Genomic DNA, 16,634 nt, shown 5'->3' with positions numbered 1-16,634 from the left:
CACTGCCAACTTCAACAATTGAGGCTTTCTGTACTAAGGTGGTATAGTCTGTCAGCTCTAACACTGCTACTCGGTTCTGTATCCATTGTTTCAGACCAATCTGAAACCTTCGCGCTTTCTTTTCTTCGGTATTCACAAACTCAGGCACAAATCTAGACAACTCAGTAAATTTGGCCTCATATTCTGCCATCTTATCCTGTTTCAACTCCAGAAACCTAATATCCATCTGGGTTTCCATGAACCTAGGGAAGTACTTGTCTAAGAACAGTCGGGTAAATCTATCCCATGGGATCACAGCATCAGTTTCTAGGTTTCGTTTGGACTCCCACCAATAGTTAGCTTTTCCTTTTAGCATGTAAGAAGCGAAAATGGTCTTATGTCGTTCCTCAACACCTAGTATCTCGAAGGATTTTTCTATTTCTTTGAGCCAGGCCCGTGCTTCAACGGGGTCGGCAGATCCTAGAAACTCTGGGGATTTGAGGGATTAAAGGCTCTAGAGGCAGTAGTTGCAGTCTGTTGGGAAGCATGGGGCTGTGGTGGAATAGGCTGTTGGTTCAGATTTGCTCTAAGCAGTTCTATAAATTCATTCATGGGGTTCCCTCCCTGATGGGTATCCTCAGCCTCTTCTTCTACATATTCTTCCTCATCATATTCATTATATTCTAGGTCTTCTTCACTTTCCTCATTTTCTACTGGGTCACCTCGTTGTTGGTTAACGGAATCTGCGGGCTGTGCCCTGGTTCCTCTTCTACGGGGTGGCATTGTTCTGATAAAGAAAATTGGTCACATGATTATAACAGTTGGGTTATTTTATTCATATGTAAGCATGTCATTTATTATTTAACAGGTTTTATAAAGTGCAGTAATATAGTCATCATTTCTTAATAACTGCTTAGATATATATTCATAAGATCTCTCATTTATATCTTGGGGATGAAACAACTAGCCGAGTTCATACATGCCTGATTACAATCTATCACTACTAGTTCTAAATACTGAAATGAAAATACATAACCCATGTACCCTGAAAGGCTAGGAACGCTATCTACTACTAGCAATCCTATCAAAATTGGTGACAAGTCACTCAGCCTTCTTCAAGGTCTACATCTAGACACTAATCTCTCAGTCACTATCACTGCGAGTGAGGTCACGCACCCTCCTCATCGCTCCCGCAATCATCATCTCTGCATCCACTACCGGGATGTATCCTCCCACTGATGTCATCCTCATCTGAACCCTGGTACGGAGCTCGATCCCATTGATCTCTCTGCGGGCTATGGCTGGGGAAGTAGCTCTGAAATCTCCGGGGTATCCTAGTCGGGTGGCTCTCTCAGCTGTCAGTGCCTGACGTAACTCAGCAATGCGAGCAGATGCCACAGTGATCTCAGCGTTAAGCTGACCCACTATCCAGTCGTGTACGGCTACATGCATGGTCGCCGGTGGTGGAAGAGGTGAATCTGGGTCGCTAGAGGATATGTCATGGACCTCATAGAACTGGGAGCGTATCGCCTCCTCATCATCGTCATCAGTATGGGACATTGAGCTCTGGATCCCTGGGGGTGGTGTAGGAGAGCGAATGGCCTGGTGTGGGTACATCTCTCCATACTACGCCATTAGCTACGGGGACAGGAAGCTCAGTCTCCTCCTCTAGGACATCCTCAGTGGGGTCATCGTCTGAATCATCAACGGGTAGGCTCTCTGGCTCAGGAATAGGGTCACGCTCAGGAATCATGACATCATCAACAGGTTCAACCTCCCTCCTAGGCTCCACTGGTACCTGACACAATATGCAAGGTATTACTAACTTAGAGTTGGAATTTCCTTGAGGGTAAAATAGTCAAGACTACCCGTGTAGCCTGACGACGAACTCGACTTGAGCTCTAATTGATTGTTTTATTATTCTTAGGTCTACGTATTTTATATCCTATCGTTTCCAAGATTTGATAACCTAAGGCTCTGATACCATTTCTGTGGCACCCCAAAACCCAGAGTCAGGAGTCTCAGAAGCCACGCCATCTAAACTTGCACAACTCACACTACAATATGTAAATACTCACGCTTAACGACCCCACACTTAACACACACACACTTATAGGTTATTGTCTTGGAAACGAACCATCATTACTAGAGAAATTTTATTACAACCCAAATATAATTAGTCTTACCGGGGAGTGACCTTTAGGTAAGGTTAGTCCACCGGCCAAATATACGTTTCTTATTTCTTATCTTACATAAACCATACTTATAAATAAGCCGAACTATAAACAACTGAAAACTAATCCAACTTATTCTAACTACCTGAGGTACAACACCAAACAATCTACGGAACAGCTGGCCATTTCCTACCCGTTTCCTGGTTGTGATTCTCATGGCAGGCATCTTGATTCACTGGTGTGTTGTGTCAATTTAAGAAAACAAGTGTGAGCTATAATGCTCAGCATAATAATGTACAATATAAAAATGACTGTATTATAATAACATATATTATAAATATGTTTTATTCGAAAATAGTTTTTCCTTGGTGTCACCCACCTTATTACGAAAACAATTCTTTAAGGGGGTTCTTATAACCTACGAATACCTTAGTAGTAATCCCAGCACCTAGGCTTGGGTTACGGTATTGCATATCAATTCCAATTGGAAGAGTTTGGACATTCACTGGAGCCACCGCATACGATGATCAGTCGTACTACGGAAGTAACCTTTTCTACAAGTACAAGGACGAAATCGTCATCTCTCGGGTATCACCCTGGCCGCATTCGGGCTACATGTCCCATTTTTGGGTATGCACATACTTCACAAGTTCCTGAGTACACAGAGTACCTTCGCCTGCGGTACCTTTGGTAGCCCATCTAGCACACATAGTACTAGAGTCTACCCCTCCATTATCCTTTAAAAGAATTCTATCAATCTCGAGAACTCGAACCACATCGAAGTTCCCCAAGCATTTCGCTTGTTGATATAAATAGTTTATCTCTTTAAAATATAAGTGTATATATATGTATATACGTACTTCCGAGAATTTCGGAGGAAGTACTAAGGATGTGAGTTGACCGTTGTCAGTAGATAATTAATAAGGGGAAAAGTTTCTTCTCGAAACTATATTCAATATAATAATAAGTCGGGATAATATTCACCGACGATCTGAAATTATTCGAATAATACTTCTAAATCAGAAAGTATATCAGGATCTATGATTTTTAAATCAATAACAATCCTTTAATAAATAACAATTAATTAAATAATATTCAATAATTAATTAAATGATAATTAACATTAATCATACCTCGAATGAGTTTACTCTCTAAAATATTTATTTAAATAATATTCCTCAACTAGGTTTGTGTTTACATAATTAATAATCTATAATGATTAATCGGGTTTGAATAAATAAACGTTGAATTATACTACTCCTATAATAAAGGAATACGTATATAATATTTATTATCCGAATCAATAAAATATAGTTGAGGGAATATGCTCGTTGGGAAATCGTTTTAAAAGTTCGAGGTGTTTTAATGCTTCGTAAATGGACGACGAGTCCCTTTAAAACGTACTATTATGGACTTATATCCGTCCTATAATATCTCCGGAATGATTTTCGGGTTTTATCTTAAATCCCGACCGACCCTCGGTCTTATATAATATGTCACGCTTAAAGCGAAATAGCATTTCACGATATATACTTATCGTACAACATCGCTATATTATGTGAAAATTCAACAACTACGTATCATGGCAAACATGGTATTTAAGCGATGATAGTAAAACAATCCTTTCACAACACAACATTAAAAATGGAGTTGGGTTTGTAAACTTGCCTGGGTATCTCGAGGTGGAGGATGCTCTAGGTTCCGCTCGGAAATCTATAACCATAAACATATTTCATTTCATTAGGTTCCGTCCTAATTTACGGTAACTCGCACTCATGTGCTACTCATTATACACCCTCTCAACTCATACTACCCTTAACATTTCTTTTAAGTCATAATCACTTTATGGTCACTTCATTTTCCTCTGTATCTTGAGTTCATTCTCATTATCGTTGTTGGCTCCGCTGAAAGATTCTTAAGGTTTCTACTCGCGCGGTCTCGGCTCCGACATTTTTATAAAATTGATAAATAATTATTTTCACTTGACATTTTTATGACTGTTAGGAAACTCAATATGTTACTCTCTGTAAAAATTTCATGATTTATGAATACATTTAAGTCTATCCTTTATATTTTCAAAGTTCGTAATTCGTAGCAGTTTTTGTCGCGTAAATCACTTTTACCAAAACGACCATAACTTCTGATCCGTAAATCGGAATCAAGTGATTCAAAGTGCCTAAACGATCCTTATAACATTTTCTATCCTAAACAAAGGTTATTTTTCAAGAATCTACAGTTTAAAACTTCAGGACTTTCTGCAGAAACTTAAAGTTACGGTTTGTTGGTTTTAACGAAGTTACATTTACGATCGGGGTTTCGTTTATGCCTTAACTATCAATACAACCACCAACAATCATCAAATCATCATCAACACACAAAATCCTCTCAAGAACATCATGTTCTTGAGGCAATAGCAACCAACCTTAAATCTACTTAACTTAATCATCAAGATTTCATCAATGACACTTAGTAAGCTAGGTTTACTACCACATACTAAATGGATCTTAAAAATGAACCTTAAATAAAGTTGGGCCAAAGATTTTTACCTTTCTTGAAAGCTTGAGATGTGTTCTTGAGGATGGTGGAGGCTTGGAAGTGCTTGGTATGATTTTTAGAACCTAAAACCACCATTAAAATCAAGAAACCAAAGAGAGGTTACTATTCACACTATTCACTAGTGAGTTTCTTGAATTTATTCCACCCATCAAACCTTGATAAAAAGAGATGAAAGATTTTATTACCTTAGTTTAGTTTCTAGGAGGCTTGGGAATTAATTGGATGATTTTACAAGAACTAGAGCTTGGAGTTTTGAATTCCCATTTCCCTTTTTTTCTTCAAATTGCCGAATGGGAGCTTTGTGGGGGGGGGGGTATTTATAGCACTTGGTTGCTTCTCTTGGATGATTTCTAGGTTGCTTCTTGGAAGGTGACTTGATATCTTTGCAACTTGATTTATATTCTTCCTAGGATAGCATTCTAGGTTTATTCTTGTCACCAAATCCATGGACATATCTTTATAGCTTGCTAGCTTACAAGCTAAACTACAAGGTTAGCTCCTTAGCACACTATTTGCTAGCTAGCTTGGTCATCCTATGGTTAGCTCACTATTTGATGAAGTAACCATGGTTACTTCCTTACCATGGTTTAGTTAGTGCGTTACGTTTAATTAATCGTTTACGCGTTTGCTCGGTTACTTAAACGTTCTCCGTAATACTTACTCGTAAGTGGTTCACAATGAAATTCCTTTCGTATTTATTCCTTATATTTTTATTTAACCTACTTGAATATAAATCCGTAGGATTTTAATCTCGTAATTATATTATGATTCCCGTAATCCTCGATAAGTCGTAATTACGGTCATTTTTCAAAGTTCATTTTCTGCGAAAACTAATAGCGTTTACATACACTCATTTGGTGCGTATAGTCGTAATATTAATTCCGAAACTCATTTTCTCATGCACTATATAGTGTGGGCTCAAAAGTTTTTCCCGTCTGTCAGGGTTACTATTCATTAAACGTTTTACAAGGTCTCAAAAATTCAAGTTATTACAGTCTTTCCCTCTAACAAGGATTCCGTCCCGGAATCAATTAGAAAATAAGTGGGGATATCTATTCCTCATTGTGTCTTCAAGTTCCCAAGTTGATTCCTCAACATTTTGATTTCTCCACAAGATCCTAACTAGCTTCACCGTTTTGTCCCTCAACACTTGTTCTTTCTCGTCCATTATCCTAACTGGCTGCTCGATGTAGGTCAGGTCTGGTTGTAAATCTACTTACTCTTACTCTATTACATGTCGGGCATCGGCATGGTACTTTCTCAACATGGACACGTGGAACACGTTGTGTACTTGTTGCAAATTAGGAGGCAAGGCGAGCTCGTAAGCTAGAGGTCCTATTCTCCTCAAAATTTCAAGGGTCCTATAAATCTAGGACTCAGCTTCCCTTTCTTTCCAAATCTCATCACTCCTTTCCACGGAGATACCTTCAATAGCACCGAATCTCCTACTTCATATTCCCTATCCTTCCTGGTCTGGTCGGCGTACTTCTTTTGTCTGTCCTGGGCTGCTACCAGTCTCTTCCTGACGAGTCCTACCATTTCTCTGGTCTGCTGGACTATCTCTGGTCCTAATATCTTGTGTTCTCCAACTTCATCCCAACACAGGGGAGAGCGACATCTTCTCCCGTAAAGAGCTTCATACGGGGGCATTCATATGCTAGCGTGATAGCTATTGTTGTAAGAAAATTTGACCAGGGGTAAGTGATCATCCCAATTTCCTTTGAAATCGATGGCACACACTCGCAGTATATCTTCTAGGGTCTGTATAGTCCTTTCGCTTTGTCCATCAGTCTGGGGTGGTAAGCGGTACTCATGTTTAGTCTGGTGCCTACACATTCCTGGAAGCTTCTCCATAATCGGGAATTAAACCTCGGGTCTCTATCTGACACTATGGCTACAGGAACGCCGTGTCTTATTACAATTTCCTTCAAGTAAATATCTACCAACTTGTCTACGGTGTACCTTTCGTTGATTGGTAGGAAGTGTGCGGACTTGGTCAGTCTATCAATGATAACCCATATAGCATCGTGATTAGTCTTTGTCCTCGATAAGCCCGCCACAAAATCCATGGCTATGTGTTCCCATTTCCATTCTGGAATTTCGAGGGGTCGTAACAGTCCACTAGGTCGCTGGTGTTCCGCCTTCACTCTCTGGCATGTCAAGCACTTGCTGACCCACTCTGCTACTTCTCTCTTCATGTTAGGCCACCAATAATATTTCTTAAGGTCACAGTACATCTTCGTACTTCCTGGGTGGATTGAATATCTAGAGCTGTGCCCTTCATGCAACAGCTCGTCCTTTAATTCTTGCACATTCGGAATCCAAATCCGGGACGCATACCTCATGATCCCTTTCTCATCCTTCTCGCATCTCACTTCTTCCCCGGTCAATGTCCCTTTTTCCTCACTCATCTTCTTTTCCTGACATACTCGTATCTTTTGTTGTGAATATGTTGTGCACTTGATGATTACCTAAACAAAACATCTAAGTAGATTTTATTTAGTGAAATAATGTAGCACTCGACGGATAAGAATTATAGTCCCGACGGATAACTCAGTTTGAGTACCGACGGATGAGTAATTCATTATCCATCGAGTGAGTAGCTTATGTAACGATAAGTTTGTAGCACAGTGTTGTATGCACCTTTGTATAGAATCTGTAGTAGCCTATAAGTCACGTTGACTTTAACTAGATATGCAGAATAGGTTGATTAACTGTATATAGGCAATGTCTTGTAATTCTGTATAAGTGAAATGAAGTCAAGTGCCAAAATGACTATCAACGGATGCTTAACGAAGCTTCGACGGATGATCAAATGACTTTCAACGGATGTTCAAAATAGCAGTCGACGGATGATCAAGTAAGTCATCGACGGATGATCTGAAAGTCGACGGATGTTAATATCAAGATTCAAACATCAGTTGAATAGTGAAAGCTGACACACAGCCGTCGAGAGTGGGTACAAATACACTGTGGAAGCCTATTAACAAGGACATAGAGGACGAAAAGCAGCAAAGATCAAGACTGTTAGATTTTATATTTATTCAGTTCTTTTGACTTTGTAAACTTGGTAATATATAAACCAAGAGAGTAGCAAATAGAAAAATAACTAAGAAAACGAAGTGAGCTTAAAAACAAACATAGAGAAATCTTTGTAAGCACTATCTTTAGCATTTCCTGTGTTCTTAGTTGTTCTATCTTGTATAAGCAGCTGTAAGCATTTCTGCATACAGAGTTCTCTCGATATATTAATATATATCTCTGGTGGAATTGTCTAAATCCACCAGAAAGTTTTTAAAGACTTTTGTTTTTACTTACTCTTGTTTTGATTCATTAAAGTTTATATTCCGCATTGTGCTAATCAAAACAGATATATCTATAATCGAGTTGAACATTTTTTTTATTTCAAGAAAAAGGTCAAGAATTCCATTCAACCCCCCTTCTGTAATTCTTGCTATATTGTTAAGGGACTAACATCTTTTCAGTCAGTTCTTGTACTAGCTTAATCTCAAATAATCCTTCCGTTCTCTTACCAGTCACTCTCACGTCAATTTCCATCTTCTCAAATTCCTTAATTAATTCCTCTGATGTCATTATCATCTTGAGTCTTTCCAACCTACTAAGGGCGTCAGCCATCACATTGGCTTTACCCGGGTGATACAAAATTTCACAGTCGTAGTCTTTTATCAACTCTAACCATCTTCTCTGTCTCATGTTCAGTTCCTTCTGAGTAAAAATATATTTGAGGCTTTTATGGTCAGTGTAGATCTCGCATTTCTCACCGTATAGGTAGTGTCTCCAAATTTTTAGGGCAAATACTATGGTCAGTGTTAGCTCCTTCGCATACTATTTGCTAGCTAGCTTGGTCATCCTATGGTTAGCTCACTATTTGATGAAGTAACCATGGTTACTTCCTTACCATGGTTTAGTTAGTGCGTTACGTTTAATTAATCGTTTACACTCATTTGGTGCGTATAGTCGTAATATTAATTCCGAAACTCATTTTCTCATGCACTATATAGTGTGGGCTCAAAAGTTTTTCCCGTCTGTCAGGGTTACTATTCATTAAACGTTTTACAAGGTCTCAAAAATTCTAGTTATTACATATACCATTTAGTCTCACTTGGCTATCCCACATAATAGAACCAACTAAAGGATTTCGAGCACATAAACGCAACGAAAATGTTGTAAAACCAGAATAAAATCAAAACCCTACGCAGGATCCATGCAGAAATAGATATTTAATTTGTAGTAAGAATCTTTACCTTAAAAAAGCTTTAAGACTTCATTAATGGAGGATTAATGGAGTTCCAAACCTTGTTCAATCACCACGTATCCCGTTCTCGCGAGATACGCTCTACGGTATCCACACGAACGCTTTTCTTGAAGGATTGATGTGTACTAGCACACGAAAACTCCATCTCTACCTCTCTTCCTCTTTCTCCTTGAACGGCTAGGGTTTTGTAAACCATGTATCCTTATTTATAAATCAGCCCTCAAGGAGTTTATATAGAGAGAAGAATGAGTTTTCTAATTATAATCTAATTATAATTAATACTAATCCCAAATCCCAATGTATTATTTAATTAAGTCACTTTTAATTAATTAATAACTTATTTCGGAATTATTTTAAGTAATTTCTTTATTTAATTTAATTAATTAATTAAGTCATACTTAATTAATATCATAAATAAAATAAATTACTTATTTAATTTAAATTCATAATTTAAATTATTTTTCCTTCAAGCGTTCTATGTGTGTGACCATGTATGTTATTATTATGTTGGCAATAATTTTAATATCTCATATTAAAATTATAAACAATGAGCGGCATCCAGTAACAAATCATTGCTACCCAAGTAATAATAATTAAATCGGTGATTCGATTAAACCTTTCGTGATAATGTACAATGTATAATATAATCCTTTTAACCAATTATTATAAATTAAACTAGAGGAATGTAATGTGTCATCCTCATCAGAGTTTAATCCAAGTTTCCTTCATCAATGAGTAGATTATCATATCAAATCAACATTTAAGCGTGGCCACGCATTTCATAGTCTAGCTCACACAAGAGACCCATACTATCACTCCTAAAATAGGAGGGTTAAATCTCATCTAGATCATTCATATTTCTCATACTATAATAATTCTTGTATCGAAATGTAATGACTTCAGATCTAAGGACCATTACATCATTATCGTTGTGTGAATAACTTATGACACTATTAACATGTAGAATATCACAACGAGTCAATCCAACACCATATATCTAATACATGTGCCTGTATTTTGACTTTAGTATCACCAGGCCTATGATCAATGAGATGTGATCATCAGTCAACAAACATACTGGTCTTAATGCGTTATTATTGTCCCTTATTATAATACTCGACTAGGGACCTTTAGGAATATTGATACTATTCTCATAATCTCATTTCTAAGTCACGTACTTAGAGATATAGAATTGCATATCATATTCCAAGAATATTTATCAATCTAACATTTATATCACAATAAATTAAGAATTAATAAATTATAAAAGGAATAATCGATAGAACATAAATATTAATAATCCAAATATCTTAAACTAAAATATCATAGTGTTGTCTCTAGAACACAAACACTAACACCAACTTGTTATACAGAAGCAACAACATTCTCATTGGCGAACTACACTGCTTGAAGAATTTTGCCCTTATATGCCAATAACATGGTCCCTGTTTCCGGCCACTCAAGCTTAAAATATAGTTGGATGCAGATGGGTTTATAAAATTAAAAAGAATGTTGATGGTTTTGTTATTCCCTAACAATACAACAAGAATTACAGAAGGGGGGTTGTATGTAATTCTGGCTACTTTTTCAGATTTTAAAACAGTTCTGATTTGATAAATATAACAGTGTTTGATTAGCAGTTGTGCGGAATAAAAAGATGATAGAAATCAAAACACTAAGTGATAAAAACAAAAGCTTTTAAAACTTTCTGGTGGATTTAAAAGTATCCACCAGATATATATATATATATATATCAAATGAGAACCCTGTGAAGCTTGAATAGCTCACAGCTGCTTACAAGTTTGAACAACTAAACTACAGAAAAATGCTTACAGAATATAGCTTGATATGTTTCTCTGAAAATGTATCTGCTTAGTTAATTATTCTACTTGCTACACTTGGTTTATATTATCACCAAGTTTACATGACAATAAGACAAGATAATAAAATAAAACATATCTAGTCTAACTTCATTCTACTTCACTACTCTATTCCAGCATCTTTGAATATCTTCACAATTGCATGGAAATGGTAATGCTTCTTTGTTCTCAAATTCCTGCTTAATAGGCTGCCACATTCCTTTAACAAACACCCAACACATATGACTGTGTTGTCACTGTCAACAGCTATTTGAATTTGATCATCCGTCGGGTCTATGCATGCCATCCATCGGGAAGCTTTGTTGAATATCCGTCGAGAGTCTTGTATATTATCCGTCGGGTGTCTATCTGTCACTTGACTCCATTTCACTTATACAGAATTACAAGACATCTCATATTTACAATTAATCAACCTATTCTGCATATCAATCTAGTAGTCAACATGACTTATAGAACCCTAAGCAATCTACTTGACTAGTACATGTTGTTTGCTGAAATGTGCTACAGTTCTTATTATTATATATGCTACTCACTCGATTGATGTTAATCTGTCATCCGTCGGGACTGTAAATTTTATCCGTCGGGACTATATTAGATCATCCATCGAGTGCTACAAAATACACTAAGTTAAATCTACTAAGATGATTTTTTAACTTATCATCAAGTTCACAACATATTCCTAACAATCTCCCGGAATTTATTTCTACTGGAATTGTAGTCATAAATTAATAGAAACTTGATGATAATAAAACACCTTAAAGATACAGATTGAAAATTGAACAAAGCAAAGTGTACAAAGAGTTACTCATAATAATTATCAAGGTGCTCCTCTAGTCTGAGCATATATGTCTATTTCCTTGATTGTCTGATTTTCTTCCCAAGCCTCCTGTTGTTCTCTTCTATTTGATTCTGGAGTTGTCTGTGGAATTCAAATTCATCAGCTTCAGATAAATCCAACATTTCTTGCATTTCCAAAAGAGTCTCATTGATGGAGATATGTAGTTGATCGTCCAGTATGAAGAATCTTCTAACTCCCTTATCATCCATGAATTCCATCAGCCAATAAGGCCTCAAATGCACTCTCTTTCCTGTGAAGGGAATAGATAGAGTTTTTGGAAGTGCATCTTTGGCTCTATTACTCCTTAGCTCCTCTATTTTCTTTAGGACTATTCTCCTTGCAGTCACATTAAATCCAAAGTTGTTCTTGAAGGATGAATAGACCTTTATCAGTACAAATTGGCTTTCTTGAAGACACATGTGAAGTGGCCATGTGATCTCTTTCCCTCCCTTGTACTTGAACACTAGCCTTTCAGGAAGATGTCTGTAAGCATCAATCCCTCTTACTTCTTCCAATTCTTCCAAGTAGAGGTTTATTTCAGAGAACTCCTTGATGTCACAGATGTATAAGAGATCTTCCTTGTTGACTGTGGGTTGAGATTTGGTTAGGGTCTTGGATCTAAGAGTCATAGGCTTCACTTTCTTGATTGCTCTAGTCTTTGTTTTCTTTGGCTTATTGAAGATTGGAAAGTTTAGTTCAGGAATAGGCAAACTATCCCAGTCTACTGGCTCATCCTTTGGAATTATGGGCTCACCATGAATATTCCTAGTTGGATCCACCACCTTGGATTCTTCAAATACCACTGAGGGTTTGGATGTCTGAGTTGAAGTTGTAGACTTTTTAGGAATGTAGTCTTCCATTTCCTCATCACTAAAGTCCAATTTTCTTTTGGAGGGGATCTTGTATCCGGATATTTTTTTCTGTTGTGGTTTCCCTTACAGTTTCTGATCTTGAGGTTCAGCAATCACAGATGGTTGTGCAGAAATCTCATTTGTAGTCTTCACAGCTTGAAGTTTGGCCAAGATAGCAGCTTGCCCCTTTTGTTTGATCTTCTTAGCATCTAAGACAACTTGCTTCTTTTCTTGCCTGATTCTTTCCTTCTCTTCCTTTTTAGCTTCTACAAACTGAGGGTGTCCAGCCACCACACAGATTTCCTTACCATTTCTATAGATCTTGGCAATCCTTCTTTTAAGTGCTGAATCAGCTAGATCTTTGAAAAATGCAATTGACCTAGCCAACAGCTTCTTCTCATCTGGCCTAGGTGTCTCATACACAATATCCATAAAATTTTTGTCAGAAAACTTTGAATAGTTTCTTTTAGGCTTCAAGACTAGATTTGCCTTTGGAGACTTTATGCAAGAATTTTGGCCCTTTTCCAGATAATTTAAACTCATTTCATTCACAGAAATCTGCTTGACTTGAGAGTGATGATTAAATATTTTGTCTGGTTTCTGAATTGGCCCAAATTTATGTTGAATTTCTGTATCTATTTTCCTCCATTTTTATTTTTAGTTCCTTCTCAGCTGTTGCTACATCAATCTTTAGCAGTTTGTCATTTAATTCCAGTTTTGTTGCTGCCAGATTGATGATGTCAATGTTGTCCATGGCTGGTGGCTTAGTGAAAGCAATTGTTGGCACAATTACTTTGCTAACTTGAATGTTGAGCTGTTTCTCCCCCTCACTTGATGAACCTTTATCCCCCTTTTTATTAGCATCAAGTTGTTGAGTGGAAGGGAGTTGAGCAGCCACCAACTGTTGGAGCAGAGCAGTCTGAGTTTCCTGATTAGCAAGTATCTTGGCCATTGACTTCTCCATATCATATAATCTAGAGTCCATGGCCTCAACCTTTCTATTTAAATCAGCTTCCTTCCTCAGTTTCTAAGCTATCTCAGTCATGGTGGTTCCAGGAAGTCTAGGATCCAACCATGCTATGAAATCATGTTTTACTTCAGAAACTTCTTGCTTTATTTCATCCACACTTTGACTGTGTTGGAGAGCTTGAATCTTGTGCAGCTGTAGAGATTCAAGATGTGTTGTAAGTAATCTCTTTATGCTGGCATTTGTGGATGCTTGAATGGCTGTTTGGGTGTCATGAATGAGCTTGAATAATGTGGATTGGAGGTGTGAGTATGTGATAAGTGGCATTTTATACCACTTAGAATGTCCTATAATGGCTCGAATTGATGTCTTCAAATCAAGTATTTTGTGTATTTGATGCGTTTTTCTAGTATTTGTGCATTTCATTGTATAACTTGCGTTTGTAGGAAGATTTTATTAAGAATAAGCCTACAGGAGTGCTTGGCATTGCAAGTGGGAAGTTAGGAGCAGAACGCAGCAGAAAACGGGAGCAGAACAAAGCATTTTTCCAGTAAGGTGCTGGGCGCCCACTCAGCCTGGCTGGGCGGACGCTCAGGAAGCTAGGCGCCCGCTCAGGATTGCTGGGCGGCCGCTCAGGGGCGTAAAATAAGATACTGATTTTTAGACTCTTGATTTTGTTGGACTTTTGACTTCTGAGATGGCTGGGACTTGTGGGGCTTCTATATAAGTATTTTTCAGAGACGTTTCACGTAGTGTGGTGGTATCAATCAAGGAGCAAGGAGAGAAGGAAGAAGACCGTTTTAGCACATCACAACGAAGAAGAGGAAGCATAGTTTTCTTGTGATTCTTTTATTCGTTGTATTAGTGGATGCTAGTTTTCTTTACTTTGAACCTTATTACTCTTGTGACTTACTCTGGTTTTAATAAGTATTTTTATTAGTTTATCTTGTGTGTTATTATCATGTTTTCATATGAACCCATGGTGACGATGAGTTCTATCATGGGCTAATCGTGATCATGGGGTCGTAACGGATTTACTATGGAATTCTTTAGTTAGTTGTTTAATACCTTAGTATGTGATGATTGTATGATATCTAGCATAGGTTGTGCTTATTCGTCTTATGTGCGTCGCGAACATATAAGATAGGGTGTTAATCTCTTGTGAAGCGACAGTGGATCTTGAGGTTTAGAATCTGCCATGCTTGCATAGGTTCATGTATGTGTATGCATGATTAGTGGGTAACTCTAACCGTTTTACTTGCCCTGTGTAATTATAAGGAATAGCTTGTGCTTAAATCTTTATGTTGTCAAATTCTGTAGACATATAGGGTCTCAACATAATTGATGTCTATTCAACTTCTATCTTAATTATGAATGTTTGGTAGAATGGTATTAGTACAACGAAAGTTGGCTTTTATCAGTTTCGTGTTGTTCGATTAATATCATCACCGTTACTTGTTAAGGGTAATAACAATAACTATTGAAGGAAGTAGTAATGAAGTTATGATCTCATGTGTGTTTAATATTATTAATTCAAGTATCAATTAAGTGTTTAATTCTCGTAGTTAATTATAGTTAATAATTAGTTAATCAAATCTAAGTGTTATTGTCTTGACATTGAGAAGTAATCATACATTGGTGAGTAAGTGTTAATTGAACATAATTAGTCTTAGTCTCTGTGGGAACAAACTATAAATTATTCTATATTACTTGCGAACCCGTATACTTGCGTGAATTATTAGCACGTGTTTTGTGCCTAACAAGTTTTTGGCGTCGCTGCCGGGGACTCGGCGTATTTGTTTAGTTTATGTACTTACCATCAGTGGTCATTAGGACTCATTGATTAAGATGTGTTACTTATTGTTTTCGATTGTGTTTCAGATACTTTAGCGAGCGTTTATGCAAACACGTTCTCATACTCGCAAGAGGAATTTAGATACGGCTGAGGAGACAGACTCAGTTCTTGATATTCCGGAGAAGATAGAATTTGAAGATTCGGATAACGAGAGTGAGCAGAAAGAACTAGTAATCATGGGTGATCGTATAGTTCTGGCAGATCCAGCTCTTATGGACTTTTCTCGGCCTAAAATTGATGACATTCAGTCAAGCATCATGCATCCGGCTATTGAGGCCAATAATTTTGAAATCAAGTCGGGCACTATTCAGATGGTGCAAAATTCCATTTCTTTCGGAGGTGCTGCGACTGAAGACCCCAACATACACATCAGGAATTTTGTCGAAATCTGTAGTACTTTCAAATATAATGGTGTTACTGATGAGGCTACCAAGCTGAGGCTTTTCCCATTCTCTCTGAGGGATAAAGCTAAGGACTGGTTACATTCTGAACCAGCTGGGTCCATCACTACTTGGCAAGATCTTGCGCAAAAGTTTCTGGTGAAGTATTATCCAATGGCGAAGACTGCAGCTATGAGGAATGGTCTTACTCAGTTTGCACAGCAACCAACAGAATCTATGTGTGAAGCTTGGGAGCGCTACAAGGAGATGTTGATAAAGTGTCCACATCATGGTATGCCTGACTGGATGGTGATCACTGGTTTCTATAATGGTTTAGGGGCCCAATCTCGGCCCATGCTCGATGCAGCAGCTGGAGGCGCCTTGTGGGCCAAAAGCTATACTGAGGCTTATAATCTTATTGAAACTATGGATGCAAATGAGCATCAAAACCCAACTCAAAGGATGATGCCTGGAAAGGTAGCAGGTATTCTAGAAGTCGATGCAGCTACAGCTATTGCAGCGCAGCTCCAAGCGCTGTCTTTGAAGGTCGATTTTTTAGCCACCTATGGAGTTAATCATATAGCTATGGTCTATGAGCTTTGTGCAGATTCTCATGCTACAGATCAGTGTTCTCTTGTTAATGAATCTGTTAAGTATGTGAATAATTATCAGCGACCGCAGCCGCCTGTGCCAGCTACTTATCATCCTAACAACATAAATCATCCCAATTTCAGCTGGAGCAATACTTAGAATACTGTTCAGCAACCATATCAGCAGCCTATCAGTAAGCAGTTTAATCCAACTAGATTCCAGCAACCACAGCATTATGCTCAAAGGCAATCATATCCTCAACAAGGAGGTGCTACTCCACCTTCTAG

General features: G+C 37.7%; 1 non-coding gene across 1 annotated transcript; it reads right to left on the bottom strand.

The window, feature by feature from the left end:
• Window positions 1-15,945: 15,945 nt before the first annotated feature.
• On the bottom strand, window positions 15,946-16,052 carry LOC141682910 (small nucleolar RNA R71). Its single transcript, XR_012560001.1, has one exon. It is a non-coding gene; the product is annotated as a small nucleolar RNA R71 (small nucleolar RNA).
• Window positions 16,053-16,634: the final 582 nt, after the last annotated feature.

Source organism: Apium graveolens, chromosome 1 (assembly GCF_009905375.1).
Source record: "Apium graveolens cultivar Ventura chromosome 1, ASM990537v1, whole genome shotgun sequence".
Lineage (NCBI taxonomy): Eukaryota > Viridiplantae > Streptophyta > Magnoliopsida > Apiales > Apiaceae > Apium > Apium graveolens.
The sequence above is the reverse complement of the archived record's forward strand: the minus strand, read 5'-3'. Positions and strand labels throughout refer to the sequence as shown.